Raw genomic sequence first — 21,281 nt, 5'->3', positions numbered from 1 at the left:
CTTATGCTCATAACAAGCCTCTTGTTACTCCTCATCAGCTGTCCTAATTCTGTAACTCTTTCTACCATTGTCTCTCACTACTCCTCATCAGCTGTCCTAATTCTGTAACTCTACCATTGTCTCTCACTACTCCTCATAGGCTGTCCTATTTCCGTAACTCTCTCCACCATAGCCTCTCGCTCTTCATCAGCTGTCCTACTTCTGTAACTCTTTCTACCATTGTCTCTCGCTAATCCTCATCGGCTGTTCTACTTCTGTAACTCTACCATTGTCTCTCACTACTCCTCATAGGCTGTCCTATTTCCATAACTCTCTCCACCATAGCCTCTCGCTCTTCGTTGGCTGTCCTACTTCTGTAACTCTTTCTACCATTGTCTCTCGCTACTTCTCATAGGCTGTCCTATTTCCGTAACTCTCTCCACCATAGCCTCTCGCTCTTCGTTGGCTGTCCTACTTCTGTAACTCTTTCTACCATTGTCTCTCGCTACTTCTCATAGGCTGTCCTATTTCCGTAACTCTCTCCACCATAGCCTCTCGCTCTTCATTAGCTGTCCTACTTCTGTAACTCTTTCTACCATTGTCTCTCGCTACTCCTCATCGGCTGTTCTACTTCTGTAACTCTCTCCACCATTGTCTCTCGCTCTTCATCGGCTGTCCTACTTCTGTAACTCTTTCTACCATTGTCTCTCACTACTCGTCATAGACTGTCCTACTTCTGTAACTCTCTCCACCATTGTCTCTCACTGCTCCTCATTGGCTTTCCTACTTCTGTAACTCTTTAAACCATTGTCTCTCACTACTCCTCATCGGCTGTCCTACTTCTGTAACTCTATCCATCATTCACCATTGCCTCTCGTTGCTCATCATCGGTTGTCCTAATTCTGTAACTCTCTCCACCATTGTCTCTCGCTGCTCCTTATTGGCTGTCCTGCTTCTGTAACTCTCTCCACCATTGTCTTTCGCTGCTTCTCATCAGCTGTCCTATTTCTGTAACTTTCTCCACCATTGTCTCTCGCTGCTCCTCATCAGCTGTCCTACTTCTGTCACTCTCCACCATTGTCTCTCGCTACTCCTTATTGGCTGTCCTGGTTCTGTACCTCTCTCCACCATTGTCTCTTGCTACTCCTTATTGGCTGTCCTACTTCTGTAACTCTCTCCACCATTGTCTTTCGCTGCTCCTCATCAGCTGTCCTACTTCTGGAACTCTCGCCACAATTGTCTCTTGCTACTCCTCATTGTCAGTACTACTTCTGTAACTCATTCTACCATTGTCTGTCACTACTCCTCATCGGCTGTCCTACTTTTGTAACTCTCTCCACCATTGCCTCTTGCTGCTCCTCATCAGCTGTCCTACTTCTGTAACTCTCTCCACCATTGCCTCTCACTGCTCCTCATCAGCTGTCCTACTTCTGTCACTCTCCACCATTGTCTCTCGCTACTCCTTATTGGCTGTCTTGGTTCTGTACCTCTCTCCACCATTGTCTCTTGCTACTCCTTATTGGCTGTCCTACTTCTGTAACTCTCTCGACCATTGTCTCTCGCTACTCCTTATCGGCTGTTCTGCTTCTGTAATTCTTTCCACCATTTTCTCTTGCTGCTCCTCATCGGCTGTCCTAGTTCTGTAACTCTCACCACCATTGTCTCTTGCTACTCCTCATCGTCTGTACTACTTCTGTAACTCTCTCCACCATTATCTCTCACTACTGCTTATTGGCTGTCCTACTTCTGTAACTCTCTCTACCATTGTCTCTCGCTACTCCTTATTGGCTTTCCTGCTTCTGTAACTCTCTCCACCATTGTCTTTCGCTTCTCCTCATCAGCTGTCCTACTTCTGGAACTCTCGCCACAATTGTCTCTTGCTACTCCTCATCAGCTGTCCTACTTTTGTAACTTTCTCCACCATTGCCTCTTGCTGCTCTTCATTAGCTGTCCTACTTCTGTAACCCTCTCCACCATTGCCTCTCACTGCTCCTCATCAGCTGTCCTACTTCTGTAACTCTCTCCACCATTGCCTCTCACTGCTCCTCATCAGCTGTCCTACTTCTGTCACTCTCCAGCATTGTCTCTCGCTACGCCTTATTGGCTGTCCTGGTTCTGTAACTTTCTCCACCATTGTCTCTTGCTACTCCTCATCAGCTGTACTACTTCTGTTACTCTTTCTACCATTGGCTCTCACTACTCCTCATCGGCTGTCCTACTTCTGTAACTCTCTCCACCATTGTCTCCCGCTACTCCCTATTGGCTGTTCTACTTCTGTAACTCTCTCCACCATTGTCTCTTGCTACTCCTTATTGGCTGTCCTGCTTCTGTAACTCACTCCACCATTATCTCTCTCTGCTCCTCATCAACTGTTCTACTTATGCAACTCTCTCTACCATTGTCTCTTGATACTCCTTATCGACTGTCCTGGTTCTGTTCCTCTCTCCACCATTGTCTCTTGCTACTCCTTATCAGCTGTACTACTTCTGTAACCCTTTCTACCATTGTCTCTCACTACTCCTCATCAGCTGTCCTACTTTTGTAACTCTCTCTACCATTGCCTCTCACTGCTCCTCATCGGCAGTCCTAATACTGTTACGCTCTTTATCATTGTCTCTCGCTACTCCTTATCGGCTGTCCTACTTCTGTAACTCTCTCCACCATTGTCTCTCACTGCTCCTCGTCGGCTGTCTCACTTCTGTAATGCTCTCCGTCATTGTCACTTGCTACTACTTATTGGCTGTCCTACTTATGTAACTCTCTATTATTATCTCTCGCTACTCATCGGTTGTCCTGCTTCTGTAACTCTCTCCACCATTCACCATTGTCTCTCGGCACTCCTCATCGGCTGTACTGCTTCTGTAACTCTCTCCACCATTGTCTCCTGCTGCTCCTCATCGGTTGTATTACTTCTGTAACTCTTTCTACCATTGTCTTCACTACTCCTCATCGGCTGTCCTACTTTTGTAACTTTCTCCAACATTGCCTCTCGTTGCTCCTCATCGGCTGTCCTACTTCTGTAACTCTCTGCACCATTGTCTCTTGATACTCCTTATTGGCTGTCCTACTTCTGTAACTCTCTCTACCATTGTCTCTCGCTACTCTTTATCGGCTGTCCTGCTTCTGTCACTCTCCACTATTTGTTCCAGAATTCAGTTAAAGCTGCTGACTGACACCTAAAAGTTCCTTATTAATGCTACTCCTCCATATATATCTACCTTGTCATGAGATACACCCCAGCTCAGCCCCTTAGTCCACCTCTGACTCTCTTTGGGGAATATTTATTAATTAGTGGGGTTTAAACCTGATAATTAGAATTGTGTAATGTACCTTATTATAGCAATAACAATTAAATTACCTAAATGTATTGGGCTAGATGCTTTGCATTCTGGAGCTTGGTAAATTCAGCCATTAGGCAAAGAACCCTAAGAGCTCTTATTTTTCAGTCTAAAATGGGGAATGCATGTTTTTAGGGGATATCCCGCAAATATGTCTTGATAAATAGGCCCTTTTGAATCTTATAACCTCCTCCACTCCTGTGTCCAAAACTTGTCTCACACTGCTCCAACCTACAATACTTGAAATGCTCCCCCTAACTCACCTCATCTTTCTTGCTTACCTTACCTCTAGACCCTAATGTCCGCTTCCTCTTCTCTCTCCAACCTCATGTCCTATTTGCACCTACTGTATGTCTCTCAGCAGGGCCGGTTCTAGACCTTGTGGCGCCCTTTCATAGGAAAGGGGCGTTGTCAGTTTTGATCCCTGTAGTTTTGCCCTCTGTAGCGTTGGGCACCCTGTAGAGCTGTGCCGACAGTCTCTGTGTTGTGCCCTCTGCAGCTGTTGTGCCCCCTGCAGCTGTGCCTCCAGTAGCTGTTGTGCCCCCAGTAGCTGCTGTGCCCCCATTAGTTGTTGCCCCAGTAGTTGTGCCCCCCTTAGTGTGCACCCTGCAGCTGTACCCCCATTAGTTGTGCCCCCTGCAGCTGTGCCCCCATAAGTTGTGGCCCCAATAGTTGTGCCCCCTGCAGCTATGCCCCCATTAGTTGTGGCCCAAGTAGTTGTGCCCCCTGCAGCTGTGCCCCCATTAGTTGTGGCCCCAGAAGTTGTGCCCCCCTTAGTGTGCCCCCTGCAGCTGTGCCCCCATTAGTTGTGCCCCTGCAGCTGTGCCCCCATTAGTTGTGCCCCCTGCAGTTGTGCCCCCATTAGTTGTGTCCCGTGCAGCTGTGCCCCCATTAGTTGTGCCCCTGCAGCTGTGCCCCCATTAGTTGTGGCCCCAATAGTTGTGCCCCTGCAGCTGTGCCCCCTGCAGCTGTGCCCCCATTAGTTGTGCCCCCTGCAGCTGTGCCCCCATTAGTTGTATAAAAAAAACTTACCAGCCCCGTTCCTGTTCCCGACCACGGCACTGTCTCAGTCGCCGTCGTCGCTCCTCTGATCTATGGGGGAGACGTCATGACGTCTCTCCCATAGCGCTGCACAGAAAGGTCCTCTCCGCGAAGGGAAACTAGACGCTACCTCACTGTGCGTCTAGATTCCCTTTGCGGAGAGGACCTTTTCAAACCCGCCGCCACCATCCAGTTAGTAGCGGCTCTTGTCACGGCGGCGGCGCCCCTGGGACAGCGGCGCCCCGGGCAAAAGTCCTGCTTGCCCCTGGCAAGAGCCGCTACTGTCTATCAGTACCCCCTCCCTCTGGAATATAGTGTACTCTACCCCGTATGTCATGTCTGTCCACCTCGTACATCCCTTATTTCATATTTTAAGCTAAACCTTCAGCTGTTTCTTTACTCACATGATGGATATACAGCACCTGTATTTGAGCTAGCTCCTGACTTTCTATGTATGTGCTATTCTGCTTAACTGTATTCATGCATCTGTACTGTGTTTATTATATTTATGTCACACATCCCTATTCTCCCGCAAGTTGCGGGAGACTCCCAATTTTTTGGGCAATCCCCCACACCCACGGAAGAGTGGTCGCATCTCCCACATCCCACCTGCTTCCTGGTGAAGCGAGCAGTATAAGGAGATTAACAAAGGAATCCTGGCGGCGAATGGAGGGGGCGAGGCTAAAAGTGATGAGCGGATTCGGGTCCTTAGACGAAAAAAGATGAGAGTTCACATAATTTAGCCCTGCCTCTTCCAGCAGACTTGCATATCGCTGCCTTTTGGGAGCAGAGACTAGGGAAATGACAATCTGGGCCAACCCCCTGAAGGGTCAAGCAGCGTCTCCTTTCTGGGCTTCTCCCAGAGAGAAGATTTAAAAAGTAGGTAAGTTAAGTAGGTAAGTGTGATTCATGTACGTTATATCTATAAATGATTGGCTGACACTACAAAATCTTTGGTGCCCTATAAATTAATCACGTTGATGAAGATGATAATAAATATTGTGGTAAAGGATCTGCATTACCCCTGGTCAGTGGGCCACTAAAAGGACTCTATACGATTACGGGATTCCGACGGTGGATTTCTTATTGTGTACGGCCCAAGTACTGAAGGTTAAGGGACCCCAACAAATGCGCCTCCTTCTTGCCATCGAACAGGATTTACGCTAAGTGGACTTTTCCCTTTACAAATACCTCATGGACCGGTAACTATATTCACCTTTGGACAGTATCTATGATCCCAGTCAAGTTACACACGGATTTTATATACAGGACTTTATTTGTGAACCCACATAATATGACCACAAAGGGGGTGTAAAATAAGTATTGCAATTTTGCTTTGCATCCATTGATGTTTCTATTTTTGCTGCCTTGACATATCATCATGAGATATATGCTTTATATACATTGATTTTATCTTGAGACAATTTTACTGGAATAACGGTTATAAATTCTTTATTAAAATTGTTTTAGATCACTTTGTGACATATCAGTTAATCAGTTGAAATTGGATATAGCGCTGTTTCTTTTATTTATTTTTTACATGATAATAAATATACTTAAAATTCACAAGGTGCATTACCCCATATATTTTTAGTTTACGTTTTATAAAATATATGTTTGGACAGGCATCACAACATATTGTAAGAACTACATGTCAACACTTTATCCATCAAAAGGGAGAAAATGGCAAAATACTGTAGCCATAACAAAAGGAAGGAAAGAACATTATTTTTAGAAGAGACATTGCTTCTGGGCAAAGTGAAGTCAAGCACTCGTTTTATACAATTAAACTGAACTTGAAATATTTCTTGGTTGCTAATAAAATATTATCGTGATATACTTTTCTGCAGCCTTCAAATTGTCTACTTTTTTTTTGTAGTCCATCTACTTCTTAGCTGGAGATTTCAAGTGACGTGTTTCAAAGGATTTTAGAAAGACCATTGTCTTGATGCTCATATTCCCTACTCACAACACTAGAATAATTCCTTCTATGGGGTCTATTCAATTTGTGCCGATTTTTCAGACTCGTCGGATAAATGGTACTAATTCGACACCCCCCATTCAATTGCAGCAGAATTCGACAGTTTTGCCTCTGAATTCAACAGTTTTTGGATCCGTTTTTGACATGCCTTTACAGTTTTTTTTTTATTAGTTGTGTCGAAAACAGACAGAAAAACTGTTGAATTTGGCCGCAAATTCGACAAACACGTGGTTTCAACAGTAAATCGCTGATCCACGTGTTTTTCGACAACTGTCAGATTTTCCGACAGTCAGAAAAACGGCACTTTAATTGAATAGGTTGAATTGAAATTTGACCAAAAAAAGTCAAAAAGTGCAGTTTTTCTGACTATTCAGCAAATCCGACACTAATTAAATAGGGGCCTCAGTCTCCTAACAGCACCTTGCTCTTTGCTACATTACTCCCTTGTGCAGAGCACTGAGCAGAGGAATAGCCAAAGCCACTATTAAAATATTAACTGGGTCAATTAGCATACTAACCAGCTCAATTAGTATGCTGAAGTAACCATTGCTCTTCTCTTGGGTAAATCATGGCTCTTCTCTTAGTTGACTGGACTTTACAAAAGTGCACTTGTCCCTGAAACAACATCCAATTAAAACAAATTAAGAACTCTGCAGTTCTAGTATTTGGTTTACATAAACATGCATAATTTAATGAGAGGTGATGACCAGAGCTGTTTCTAGCAAATCAAGGATTATATTTCTTATGTATTCATTCAGCTAAATAGTGCCATTGCTGAGGCATGAGGCTACCGCTTATTGGTAGATGCCTAGAAGTTGGTAGGTGCATAGTGTATGTGAGCAAGAAGGTTAGTCCACACATTTATTACAAACCAGAGTAGCTTCTCTTGAAGATAACTGGATACAGGTGATAGAAGACAAACAGCAGTCAATACGATAAGGTATCAATCTCTTTTGGGCTAAGAACTGTACAGCCATACAGCACTTTGGTGCTCCAATAACACAGTGACAGACTTGTGCACATGCAGATACTTTTATAGAGGCATGTAAACAAGTCCTGCACCTGCAGTCTAGACAGTCTGACATTTAAGTTTAGTGAAAATATTATCTCAGTCATGATGTTATTTAGACAGATGAGTCATGCACAATACACACAGTTAAGAGACAGCACATCACAGTTAACCATTTAACTACATATCAACAATGCTAACAATAACGCTAACCCTAGCAGTAACCCAAATGCTTACACTAAAGCTAACACTGCGCCTAATTCAGACCTGATCGCAGCAGCAAATTTGTTCTCTAATGGGCAAAACCATGTGCACTGCGGGGGGGGGGGAGATATAACATGTGCAGAGAGAGTTAGATTTGGGTGGGTTATATTGTTTCTGTGCAGGGTAAATACTGGCTGCTTTATTTTTACACTGCAATTTAGATTTCAGTTTGATCACACCCCACCCAAATCTAACTCTCTCTGCACATGTTATATCTGCCCCCCTCCCTGCAGTGCACATGGTATTGCCCATTGGAGAAGAAATTTGCTGATCTGATCAGGTCTTAATTAGGCCCATTATCTCTAATACAAATGTGAACATTTCACATGTCGACATTCTGTTCATGTCAACATTTTTCAGATGTCGACATTTTAGCCATGTCAACATCATAAATTGTTGTCAATTACGATTTCATGCCTGCATCTCCAATGTTATAGTTATTTATTTGTAAAACATCTGTTAAGTCTACAAAATGGCTGCCTACACTATGAATAGGTGACAGACGTGAACTGAAAATATGGAACAAATTGTGAGCTTTGTATATAAATGTCATAGAGTAGCACAAACATTTGGAACATTACCCGTGTCTCTATCAATTTTCTATGGTCAATAAATTTATGACAAGTTCTGTTTACATGTGCGTGATTAAAGCTTGGAATGATGTTAATAACAGACTAATCCAGTCCACTGGGATATTTGCCCTGTGAAAAATACCAAAGTTAAATATGTTGAATTGCTAAGTGCTTTTTAATTTAGTTGAATTCCATGTTGCTAAGCGAAGATGCTGCTTGAATTTATAACTGAGACTGGCTTGAGACCTATAGCCTCTATCTCCATGGAGACCCCAGGGAAATGCTGTAACATTAGCAGTACTGAGGGCAATGGGGCCCCCTACTGAATTGGTACCGAGTCACCCTGTGTGGTTCCCTATTGGCCTGTGTACAGTATTTGTTTTTTTTTTCACTGGCATCACCATAATTGAGAACAAAGTGGAATATATAAAACCATTTGGCACTGTGATAAATATACAATGGGATAGTGTACCAGCTGGTATCGGTCATAGGCCGACAGTCATTCGGTCGACCACTATTGGTCGACATGCTTTAGGTCGACATGGGGGGGTCATTCCGAGTTGATCGCTTGCTAGCAGTTTTTAGCAGCCGTGCAAACACATTGTCGCCGCCCACCGGTGAGTGTATTTTCGCTTTGCAGTAGTGCGAACGCTTGTGCAGAACAGCGCATGCAAAAACATTTTGTGCAAAACAAGACCATCCCTGGACTTACTCTTCGTGTGCGTTGTTTCTAACGACGGAGGGACGGCTTTTGACATCACACATCCGCCCAGCGTTCACCCAGCCACGCCTGCGTTTTCCCTGACACGCCTGCGTTTTTCGAAGCACTCCCTAAAAACGGTCGGTTGACACCCAGAAACGCCCACTTCATGTCAATCATCCTGCGTTGTGCCGTGCAACTGAAAGCTTCGCTAGAACCTGTGCAAAACCACAAAGGACTTTGTGCCCGTACATCGCACGTGCGCATTGCGGTGCATACGCATGCGCAGATATGCCGATTTTTAGCTTGATCGCTGCGCTGCAAACAACGGCAGCTAGCAATCAACTCGGAATAACCCCCATGGTCTTTAGGTCAACATGGTCAGTAGGTCGACATGAGTTTTCACAATTTTTACAATTTTTTTCACTTTTTCATACTTTACGATCCACGTGGACTACGATTGGGAATATAGTAACCTGTGTCAAGTGCGGCGAAGCATGGCGAGCCAATCGTCAAGCAAGGGGACACGGTGCACTAATTGGGGTTCCCGGTCACTTTATGGAGAAAACGACTGATGACCATGTTAACCGTCGGCTTAGTCACTGTCGGCCAATAGTGGTCCACCTCATGACTGTCGACCTAGTTAGGGTCGACGCAATGAACCACACCCGTACCCGCTACATAACTGCTGAGATAAGCATAATTTTCTACATTTTCCTCAAAATATTCCCCTTATTCTGCATTTGGCTGTGAAATGTCAACATTCCGTGGGCAGAATTTGTCCATACTTGTTTCTGGTCCTAACCCAGTCAGACCATGCAGCAGAATGAGCTGACTGTCGCCCACATGGTACGAATGGTAAAGCAAAACTGGAACTCAAAGAGTTGTGTCTAAAGTTGCACCTTTGCCTATTCCACTGAGTAACTCAAGATCTGATTTTGATTTCTATGGAATTGTACAGTTGTTTCCCTGTGGCTGTGCAATTCCGTACAAATAAAATGTGAATGTAGCAGGAGGCGTCTGTAGGTGATAGCAGCCTCCTGCATGCATCTGCGAGATCCGAGTGCTGAGTCTGAGGACGCAGTATCGGATCACCATCGCAACCTTGGCCCCAGCATGCCTACAAAATGGGGGTGCCACTCCCCCGTTTTGAAGAATGGTGCCAGATGCCAAAGCAAGTCCACCCCCAAAATGCTGCATGTGCAGACGACTAACCTTTGGATTTGTACGTAAATCATCGAGTTTGCGCACAAATCCGGATCAGGTCCTCAGTTTGCACACGATTGTATTGTAATTATGGGCTTGATTTATGTTTGTAAGTAAAGCAAAAAAAGCACACTAATGGGCAAAACCATGCTGCACTGCGGAGTGCGGATGGGACAGATGTAACATGTGCAGAGAGATTTAGATTTGGGTGGCTTATATTCAGGGGCATAAGTAGAACTTTGGGGGCCTCATAGCAAAATCTTGAAAACACATTAGCCCCGATGTGAAATAACACCCAGCACTGCAGAATCAACCCGGTATTTGGCTTATACCCCTTTCAGACTGTTATATTGTTTCTGTGCAGGGTAAATACTGGCTTCTTTATTTTTACGCTGCAATTTAGATTTTAGTTTGAACACACCACACCTAAATCTGCCCCACCTGCAGTGCAGCATGGTTTTGCCCAGTTGCTTGATCATTTGCTTTACTTACAAATATATATTAGGCCCAATATCCAGTGGTCCAGTAATATTGGATTGTGCAGTGTCACGTGTCTCTATAGGGTGTAATAGAAATATATTATGATTAATATGTCCAGTGGTCAAGTTATGTTAGATAGGATAGTGTCATCATGTTCTCTGTAGAGTAAAATAGAATTGTATTGTGATGATGTCCAGTAGTCAGGTCATGTTAGATGGTGCAGGGACTTCTGTCTTTACAGCATGTACTAGAAGTGTATTATAATTATGTCCAGTGGTTAGATGGCGTAGTGTCACATGTCTATATAGAGTGTAATATATTATTACGACTATGGCCAACAGTCAGGTTATATTAGATGGTTTAGTGTCACATGTCTGTCTAGAATGTAATATATTATGACTATGGGGGTTATTCAGAGTTGTTAGCATACCAAAAAAGTTGGCAATTTGGCAAAACCATGTTGCAGTGCAGGTGGTGCAGATGTAACATGTGCAGAGAGAGTTAGATTTAGGTGGGTGTGTTCAAACTGAAATCTAAATTGCAATGTAAAAATAAAGCAGCCAGTATTTACCATGCACAGAAACAATATAACCCACACAAATCTAAATCTCTCTGCACATGTTACACCTACCCACCTGCAATGCAACATGGTTTTGCCCAATTACTAACTTTTCTGGTTTGCTAACAACTCTGATTAACCCCCTATGTCCAGGGATTGTGTCTATATCCCCTACAGTTAATGTAGCCTCAGACGAAATCAGACCACATGACCCATGGGAAATACCATATGAACCGTGACGGCAGGGAGAGGAGCAAGGTTTAGAACATGGGACCCAAAGTGTACCCTTGCGAGCTCGCTTCACTCACTACGCTTTGGGTTAGACGTTGACGTGGATAGTAAAACTGCTAGCCCACCAACTTTGCCATCGCAGGTCACATGGTATGTCCCATGGTTCACGTGGTCTGATGAGGTCAGAGGTTACATTACCAGAAGGGGTTCTAGCCGCTACCGATGGCCAGCAGTCAGATTATATTAGCTGGTGCAGTGTTATATGTCAGTATAGAGTGTAATACTGTATATCATGACTATGAGCAATGGTCAGGTTATATTAGATGCTGCAATTTCATGTCGGTATAGAATGTAATAGTGTATAATATGACTATGGCCAGCGGTCAGGTCATGTTAGGTAGCAATACTATATGCATAGAAGTCTCTGCATACAACATGTACAGGCTCACATGCCTGGAAGCAATATGTCCCAGGAAATTGTTAGAAAATACTGCCAAGTATGCGAAGATTAAACTATACACACCTCTGCAGTTCTCTTATTCATCTCAGGCAGTCAAGGTTATAGACAAACATTGCTCAGTGGTGCAAATCAGATATAAAACCATCAGAAATTTGCTTTCCATGTCTAACCTGTGCCTGGCAGATACAAGCTAATTGCTGATTAGTTACTATAGTTTAAGTGAACCTTTGAGTCATGGTTGGAAATAACTCAGTCTCATCTATTCATGCAAGTCCTATTTATTGACGAAGAATTTCAGAGAAGAGGTTGACCACAGTAACCAATCAACTTTTACCTATAATTTTATGGAATGTACTTGATAAATTCTAGCTAGATGCTGATTGGTTGCTGTGGGCAACTTCTCCACTCTTTAGAAAGTTTGATACATTTTGCCATTTGTACACAGCCATACTCCTTTATTATTGTAGATTTCACTATACTCTTTCTTTTCCTTCTATGGTAATTTCCTGCTTTTCATGTATACTTTTTGGATCTCTCATCATACAAATGCTACCTTTCCCTCGCCCCACTGTACCATTCCCTCATCTTACTGACCTACCCCTCGGTCACTGTCCCATTACCTCATCTTACTGACTTACCCCTTGCCCCACTGTCCCATTCACTCATCTTACTAACCTACCTTCGCTGCACTATCCCATTTCCTCATCTTACTGACCTACTCATCACCCCACTGTCCCATTCCCTTGTCTTTCTGACCCTTTCCATCTCCATTTTGACCCCTTATCACCCATCCTTTCCCTCACTATTCTGGCCTATTCTTTACTACACATCCTTACCCTCAACATTCTGACCTATTAATTACCAAACTTGTCCTTTCACTCACTATTCTGGCTTGTTGATATGCTTGCCCTTACCCTCACCCTCTGGCCTATTCCTTACCACACTAGCTCTTTCCCTCACCAGTCTGGCTTATTGATATGCTTGCCCTTACCCTCACCCTCTGGCCTATTCCTTACCACACTAGCTCTTTCCCTCACCATTCTGGCTTATTGATATGCTTGCCCTTACCCTCACCGTCTGGCCTATTCCTTACCACACTTGCTCTTTCCCTCACCATTCTGGCTTATTGATATGCTTACCCTTACCCTCTGGCCTATTCCTTACCACACTAGCTCTTTCCCTCACCATTCTGGCTTATTGGTATGCGTGCCCTTACCCTCGCCCTCTGGCCTATTCCTTACCACATTAGTCCTTTCCCTCACCATTCTGGCTTATTGGTATGCGTGCCCTTACCCTCACCCTCTGGCCTATTCCTTACCAAATTAGCCCTTTCCCTCACCATTCTGGATTATTGGTATGCGTGCCCTTACCCTCACCCTCTGGCCTATTCCTTACCACATTAGCCCTTTCCCTCACCATTCTGGCATATTGATATGCTTGCCCTTACCCTCACCCTCTGGCCTATTCCTTACCACATTAGCCCTTTCCCTCACTATTCTGGCTTGTTGATATGCGTGCCCTTACCCTCACCCTCTGGCCTATTCCTTACCACATTAGCCCTTTCCCTCACCATTCTGGCTTATTGATATGCTTGCCCTTACCCTCACCCTCTGGCCTATTCCTTACCACATTAGCCCTTTCCCTCACCATTCTGGCTTATTGATATGCTTGCCCTTACCCTCAACCTCTGGCCTATTCCTTACCACATTAGTCCTTTCCCTCACCATTCTGGCTTATTGATATGCTTGCACTTAACCCTCACCACCTTGCCTCTTCCACCACCTCTAGCCCTTTGCTGCACCATTCTGACCTATTCTTTACTACAACTGTGCTTTCTCTCACCATTCTGCGCTGTTTCTTACCACACTGTCTTCTTCTTTCATCTATATTTCTTATCAAACTGACCTAATCCTCACAGAGCCCTCATTCCCCATAGACCATCCCTATTCCTCCCTAGCTGACTTGTTTAGCAGTTGGCTAATTGCCCAGGTTTCACAGTCACATTCTGAAGGGGAGGTGGTGGACGTCATTGGTCTGTGAGGGATCACCCGTGAGAAAAGAAGAGGGAACCCTCTGTAGATTTAACATTTTCAGTGACATGAAGCAAAAACAATGAGAATAACACAAGAAAGAGAAATGGCAAAGGAGAGACACAGATCACACAACCAGAGCCACGGCTACAGGACACAGAAGGAAATTCCCAGTAGGGGCAGTGGGCAGAACAGTAAAGGATGGTTGTGTAATGTACAAATAAACAAAGTAAAGTCCATGGCTCAAATGTGCAACAAGCTTTCATATAACAACAATCACTTACCTCGGACAACAGGAATCAATTTTGATAGAATAACTGTGGTAACCAGGTCCGGCAACAGAAATATTGGAGCCCGGTACAGTGATAACTCAGATTAGATAGATAGATAGATAGATAGATAGATAGATAGATAGATAGATAGATAGATTTTAAAGCGCAACGAGATTTGCTGCGCTACTGTATATAAGAAACTGTTAATAAATAAATATATATGTGTATATTTATTTATTTATATATATAAATATGTATATCTCTCCTTCCTCCCCCACACACACCACAGTCTTTCCCCAATGACTCCATGCTACATGCCCAGTTCACTCACCCCATCCCAAAGCCCTGTATCCCCTAACCAAGCCACTCTTACCCCAGGGAGAGACTCACCTGCGCTGCACTCCCCAGTACCCAGACCCGAATACTGTACAACAGACCCCATCGGAAGAGTCCGGCTCGGAGCATGGGAATACCGGCCAGCTGCTGCCATGTCCCGTAACTGCCTGCAATAGAGCTGGACCCGGAAGAGCGGGTACACACTCGTGCCGCACAGTCACTGTGTGTGAGAGGCTCCTGTCACTCTGAGGATGCGCCAACACCACCTATATATACCTTGATGCCCTATTTGGACAAGACGGCTCACATCCACGCAGGACACTAGGCAGCATATCCTTGGGGCCCCTCTGTTCCTTGGGGCCTGGTACAGGTGTCCCCTTTGACCCCCCCGTCGTCGTCCCTGGTGGTAACATTTGGATGTGATCATAATTAAATTTGGCCTCATTGAAGCAGATTTGTATATACATATTTTTCTTGAATTCATTTTTTTCCTGCAGCTATTTTGCTACTCAGTTACTTGCGGGAATGTTCTTTCAAGAATATTGTCTACACAGCCATGTTTTTTACCTACAAAGAATCAGTTGGACCTCGAAGGCATATCTGCAATGCATTTATAGTACTAAAAGGCATATTTATTAATCTATTAGGCTTTCTTGAATAGGATTTCCATAACATTAATTTACTATGAACATTTTGCATGGGTAGCTGAGTGATACCCGCCTCCCGGATTATACTGGCTACAGCTGCATGGCTGAGCTTTTCACTTTACTGGCACGTCTAGATGCATATGTGTGTGAAAGGAACAAAAAAGTTATAAGAATAAGGCCATAACCAAATAAAATGGTACAAAATAGATTTTTTTTTTTTTTACCAAAGCTTTATTTAAACAAAGCATTTTGTTCTACCATCCAGCCCTACTATTTCCATCCTAGACGGTGATAGCGATCAGAGGATTGCAGTGCCACATGCCTGGCGAATAGTTTCTCCGTGGAGGGTATAACTTTGGTTAAAACATCCATTTACACTGGAAAAAGGGAATATTTCCCATTGATAAATCTATCCATAAATCCAATCGTTGCCCATGTGATTGCATTTAAATCAACACGTGTGTGCAAGGTTGTTTCATGTGCACTGCAGCTAGGCAGACATGTCAAGATGGAAGAGACAAAAATCGATAAATCTAAAAAGCAATGGAAGAAACAGATATAAATACCTAAAGACTTTCAAAGTATAACTGACAGTGACCTGTGTCATAGGCTCAGTCTCTCCTGAGATCACAGGCCTACGACCATATGGTTGTAACATGTACAGAGGGTAGACTGACCTGGGGTCAAAGAGCAATGTTAGTGACAAGTTTAAAATGTTGTTGCCAACAGGGACATTTAGGAACGCTGACCCTCAACATGACCCACTCCACCTGGTAAAGAAAAACAAACCTGCCTCTCTCCACATTCCTCTCTTATCACCTCACTCATAAGAGAGAAAATGTGGTGCAATCTGGGCACATTTTACAGGTGATATTGCGCCAGACAACATTATTACAGGTTGAGTATCCCATATCCAAATATTCCGAAATACGGAATATTCCGAAATACAGACTTTTTTGAGTGAGAGTGAGAAAGTGAAACCTTTGTTTTTTGATGTCTCAATGTACACAAACTTTGTTTAATACACACAGTTATTAAAAATATTGTATTAAATGACCTTCAGGCTGTGTGTATAAGGTGTATATGAAACATAAATGAATTGTGTGACTATAGATACACTTTGTTCAATGCACAAAGTTACAAAAAATATTGGCTAAAATGACCTTCAGGCTGTGTGTATAAGGAATATATGAAACATAAATGCACTCTAGGTCCCATCACCATGATATCTCATTATGGTATGCAATTATTCCAAAATACGGAAATATCCGATATCCAAAATACCTCTGGTCCCAAGCATTTTGGATAAGGGATACTCAACCTGTACATGCTAAATTAACTTCTGCATGATACATGCGTGTGCTTCTCAATATCATACCTTGTTCTAAATTAGCTTATAATTGGATAAACAGGTGGTTTTCCAGGACTTGGCAGTAGCACTGTTGTTTTTGATGCCGAAATGTATTATTATTATTATTATTATTATCCTTTATTTATATTGCGCAACAAGGGATCCGCAGCGCCCAATTACATGGTACATAAAAGAAAAATCAAAACGGGACATTTACAGTTGATTTACAGTTGAATATAATATAGGACAAGTACAGGGTGACTAACACTGACAAAAGTATCAGAGTGGCAAAAACCGCGGGATTCGATGCCATCGAGGGGGTTTAAGTAAGAGAAGGATAAGCAGATGAGGGTTGAGAGACCTGCTCATGAAAGCTTACATTCTAAAGAGCAATAAAGTTCAAGAGAAGTCAATGCATGCCTTGCATTTAATATTATTGGGGCCACGCCGGTCGGAAATAGGTAGCGTGCAAAAGTCGCCATTTACTGACTAGCTCAAAGCCCTTTCTATGTAGCCTTCCAATAATCTGGTCCTGGGTATGGGACTATTTTGCCTGGTTGGTAAATACAGTTCTGGGTGGCATAACGTTAATGAGTCTGAAATGCCTTACAGCAGAGAACTTCCTATCGGACACGTATAATTCAATCTCATGAAACATTATTTAGCTCATAAAGGGTGATGTGATATAAACGGATTTCCAGAGCCTGCACTGTCTGATCATTGTGTAGCACAAAGGCTTACACAGACAAATCCTCCTTTCAGACTCTGCCTTGATGTTTAGAAGTTAAATTGGTTTCCAGAGAAATGTTAAGTCCTTTTTATTCCAACATGGTTAGATTAATGTAAAGCAGCCGAGCGGCCTGTCATATTGTTTACAAAATGCAATATCTCGCAGGCTTGTGCGGCTGACACCACCGCTGTAATTCCTCCTGTAGCATTCAGTGCTCCGGGGTGGAAATACCTCTGTGCTTTGCAGGTCCAAGCAACACAAAAATATGTAAAACACATTTTTTAGCTGTAATTTTAGGTCTTAATTGCATTTCTTGTCCCTTTTTTCTTTTATAAAACACCTACGTTTTAAAACATAATAGCAGATGTGGTGGGGCCTCAGACAGCTAGAATGAAGAACAAGAGGATTCATGGTTCAAATGTACGGTACGTGTGAGGATCTATAACTCAATAAACAATAAACCATGAGAAACAGCACCCGCTGTGTTTCAGATGGGTTGGGTATGGGTGACCGGCGCTTGGGATCCCGAGGAGTAGAATGCCGGCGGAGGGGGTGGGACGAGCACAACGAGCTCGGTGGCGAGCTGCGCTCACCACATGTTCTATTCACACTCTATATGTGTCGTGGACACCCACAAGTGGGAATAGTCCCGGTTAGTTGGCATGCCAACTGTCGGGATTTAGAGAGGCCGGGATGTAGCCGTCGGTCTCCTGATGGATCCTTTGCACCCAGTGTGTATTGGATATAAATCCCAATACTAATGTTCACAGCTGCAGCTGTGGGCGGAGTCACAGCTGCCTGCGTAAAGCATGCAGGCAGGGACATATACATTCATAATCTAGTAAATAGTCCACAGTGGCTATACGGAAAAGTGGCCGTGGATGTTTCTGTCTCTGAGCCTGAATCAGACTCGCACGCAATGCTGGTGTTTATGTAGTTGTGTGATTTTGGAATCCTGCATGTGCGCATAAATTCCTAAAAACTCGTACGGCGCATGCGTTACACAGCACGTTAACAAAACAAGAAGAACAAATCACTGCTGAATAGCGCCTCTGTGAGAAATAATAATAAATAAATGATGTTCCACTTCCGCTATGTGCTACCGTAAAGGCACAGTGTGTATGCCTTTGAATTGTGAGCAAAGTAAAGGAATAAAAAAACGGCTGTGCTATGGGAGTGGGAACAAATATACGAATGAAGAGCTGACATAACTATATAATTTAATGATAGCTTTCATTTAAAACAAAGAGGATCCACAATGAATTAAAAACATATATATATATATATATATATATATAATATGCTTAATACACTGAATTGCCATTGGTTATTATGGGGGTAATTCCAAGTTGATCGCAGCAGGAAATTTTTTAGCAGTTGGGCAAAACCATGTGCACTGCAGGGGGGCCAGATATAACATTTGCAGAGAGAGTTAGATTTGGGTGGGTTATTTTGTTTCTGTGCAGGGTAAATACTGGCTGCTTTATTTTTACACTGCAATTTAGATTGCAGATTGAACTCACCACACCCAAATCTATCTCTCTCTGCACATGTTATATCTGCCCCACCTGCAGTGCACATGGTTTTGCCCAACTGCTAAAATATTTCCTGCTGCGATCAACTTGGAATTACCCCCTATGAGTCAACAGAAACCATATATATTGGTGAAAAAAAAAACAGATCGTGGAATAATTATATGGCTTGATATTAAAACAGATAATAGTGTCTGAGAGAGCAGCAACTGTTGCAAATTGTGGTGGTTGTAACTATAATAAGTTACAATGTGTCCTGGACATGAGTACTTTTCAAGACCGTAGATCAGAGGTTCTCAAACTCGGTCCTCAGGACCCCACACAGTGCATGTTTTGCAGGTCTCCTCACAGAATCGCAAGTGAAATAATTAGCTCCACCTGTGGACCTTTTAAAATGTGTCAGTGAGTAATAAATACACCTGTGCACCTGCAGGGTTACCTGCAAAACATGCACTGTGTGGGGTCCTGAGGACCGAGTTTGAGAACCTCTGCCGTAGATGGATTGTGTGTGTAAGGATAATCCACTCACTATTGCAATGCAGACGTAATATTCAGTTCCACAAATGGAGATCAGTGTTCCCAGTGCCAATCTAGAGAATCCAGTGTTAAATGCAGTAGTTTTTAGCTCTCTCGTGGGCTGGTACAACCGAGCGTCCTCGGTTGAGATGTTCTGACGTAAGACGCAGCTCGGATCACTAAGGGTGGCGAGCTGAAATGCGTGAAAAGTGACCCATTTGGACGTCCAAACGGGACTTTTCACGATCGCGTCCATGTCTGCTTTACGCGGCTAAACCCGTCTCTTATGGGAGCGTCAGATCGAAAACGGGAGTAATTAGAATATCACCCCGCGATCTCCCGTCACTTTAGACGGGAGATCGGGGGCAATAGAAGATTTGAAACCCGCCCATTATATCCCCAAAAAAAATACTAATTGGATACAGTATGTCAATGTAGGTAATTGGATTCTGAAAAATAAATACTAGTGTGTATGGGTGTGTACGATTATGTTTTAGGGAATTCAGACTGTAAGCTCCATGTCAAATGTCAACATCATAACTACACCCGGATCTGAGGCCAGAGGTTATTTTAAAAGATGTTGTCTCCTCCAGGACTATACGGCGAATACAGTTTGCACTACAATAAATAACTTTCCACATACAGTAGTCACAGAGCAGTATAGCCACACTGAGAACACCAGGGGAATAATCCTACAACACTGCAGGCTAGTTCCAGAAGCAGAAAGTGTTTTGTAAACTTGCATTGGGCAATGTGACCTGTAGCTTTAGAACGAGCGCTCATTATTGCTTTACAACACCATTAACAGCAGTTACGTTTTAGTTTAGCAACAGTTAAATATTCGCCACCTGTTAGTTTCCCAGCTCCTTTGTCACCTGTGTGTGTTATAGGGACATCCCATTCATACTGTACATTCTGATGATTTTGCTCAAACTTTTGTAGATATTTGAGTTTTCTGCACTATGATATGGTCTCATCTGTTACAGATTAATTTTCTGCTGTAGCGTGTTAGTGACAGTGGTGTAGGCTAGCTCTTCCTATAAGAACATAGACAGTCAGGTCTACACATGACAGCTGCAGAGTAGAAGAAGACGAAATCTAGAGGATAATTACTTAGTGCAGAAATCTTTCCACACATTTATTGTTACAATTTGGAGTCTGTTTTAAGATTCCTCCACATGCAAGGGTTTTCTACAAGATGCGATCATATTTTATGCACTCTTACAATTATTATGTGTATAGCAGACATTTTTTTTTTTGTATAAAAGATTTCTCAAGTAGAAAATGCTTGTGAGCGGCAATATTATTTATTATCAGTTATTTATATAGTGCATAGGCAAACACAGGGGGGGGGGGGGTTTCTGGTTGCCTGTAAACCTCCCTCCTCTTGGCAAGTGGCTCAAATTATAACAATAGCAATGGTATATAATATGAGGGTAGCTGCCAGGAAGAAGAGACAGGAGCCTTTCCATGAGGTGGGAGAATCTGTGCTTAGAAAGTGTACTTCTGTCTACTACTGGTTCTATTATGTTTGTTTGTTTGTTTGTTTGTTTGTTTATTTATATAGTATGGCATGATTAACCTTTTCCTGACCACTTAGCTTATTTATATTGTTTAAATATGTTTGATACTGCCTATACTACAGACAATCTATAGCGTTAAATATTAATACTGTATTCCATACAGTATCAAATGTATAAAAAGTACCAATGCTCAGGGTCATTACTAGGTTCTTCTACCGCTCCCCCAGACTCCTGCACTTGCTCCGGAGAGTGGGAGATTATGGATTGCATTTGGAAACCCCCCTCTAGAAATCCTGCGTTTGCCACTGTAGTGCATACATATGCCGTAGCACTTTACAGAGAATATTTGGCATTCACATCAGTCCCTGCCTCACTCCTGTGAGGTAAAAATACTAACCATTACATCTTCCGTGCTACCAAGATATATCACCATGTGAGAAGTATCTGACTGGGGCATGAAGGGACCACCAGGGGGAAAGCATTGGTAAGTGCCCATGTTTTGGGCTGTAGCCTCCATATTGGTT

The 21,281-nt window shown here is 43.2% G+C and overlaps 1 protein-coding gene and 1 long non-coding RNA gene across 3 annotated transcripts in view; one reads left to right on the top strand and one right to left on the bottom strand.

Annotated features, from left to right (window-relative positions):
- The window catches only part of COL5A3 (collagen type V alpha 3 chain), a 331,866-nt gene that overhangs the window by 11,273 nt on the left and 299,312 nt on the right, over window positions 1–21,281 (top strand). The window lies entirely within an intron of this gene.
- Window positions 1–21,281, bottom strand: part of LOC134936456 (uncharacterized) — a 99,863-nt gene that overhangs the window by 1,103 nt on the left and 77,479 nt on the right. The window contains exon 2 of the long non-coding RNA XR_010180496.1: window positions 6,858–6,954. This is a non-coding gene — a long non-coding RNA (uncharacterized LOC134936456). The remainder of the gene's footprint in view (window positions 1–6,857; window positions 6,955–21,281) is intronic.

Source organism: Pseudophryne corroboree, chromosome 6 (assembly GCF_028390025.1).
Source record: "Pseudophryne corroboree isolate aPseCor3 chromosome 6, aPseCor3.hap2, whole genome shotgun sequence".
NCBI classification, from domain to species: Eukaryota; Metazoa; Chordata; class Amphibia; order Anura; family Myobatrachidae; genus Pseudophryne; species Pseudophryne corroboree.
The sequence above is the reverse complement of the archived record's forward strand: the minus strand, read 5'-3'. Positions and strand labels throughout refer to the sequence as shown.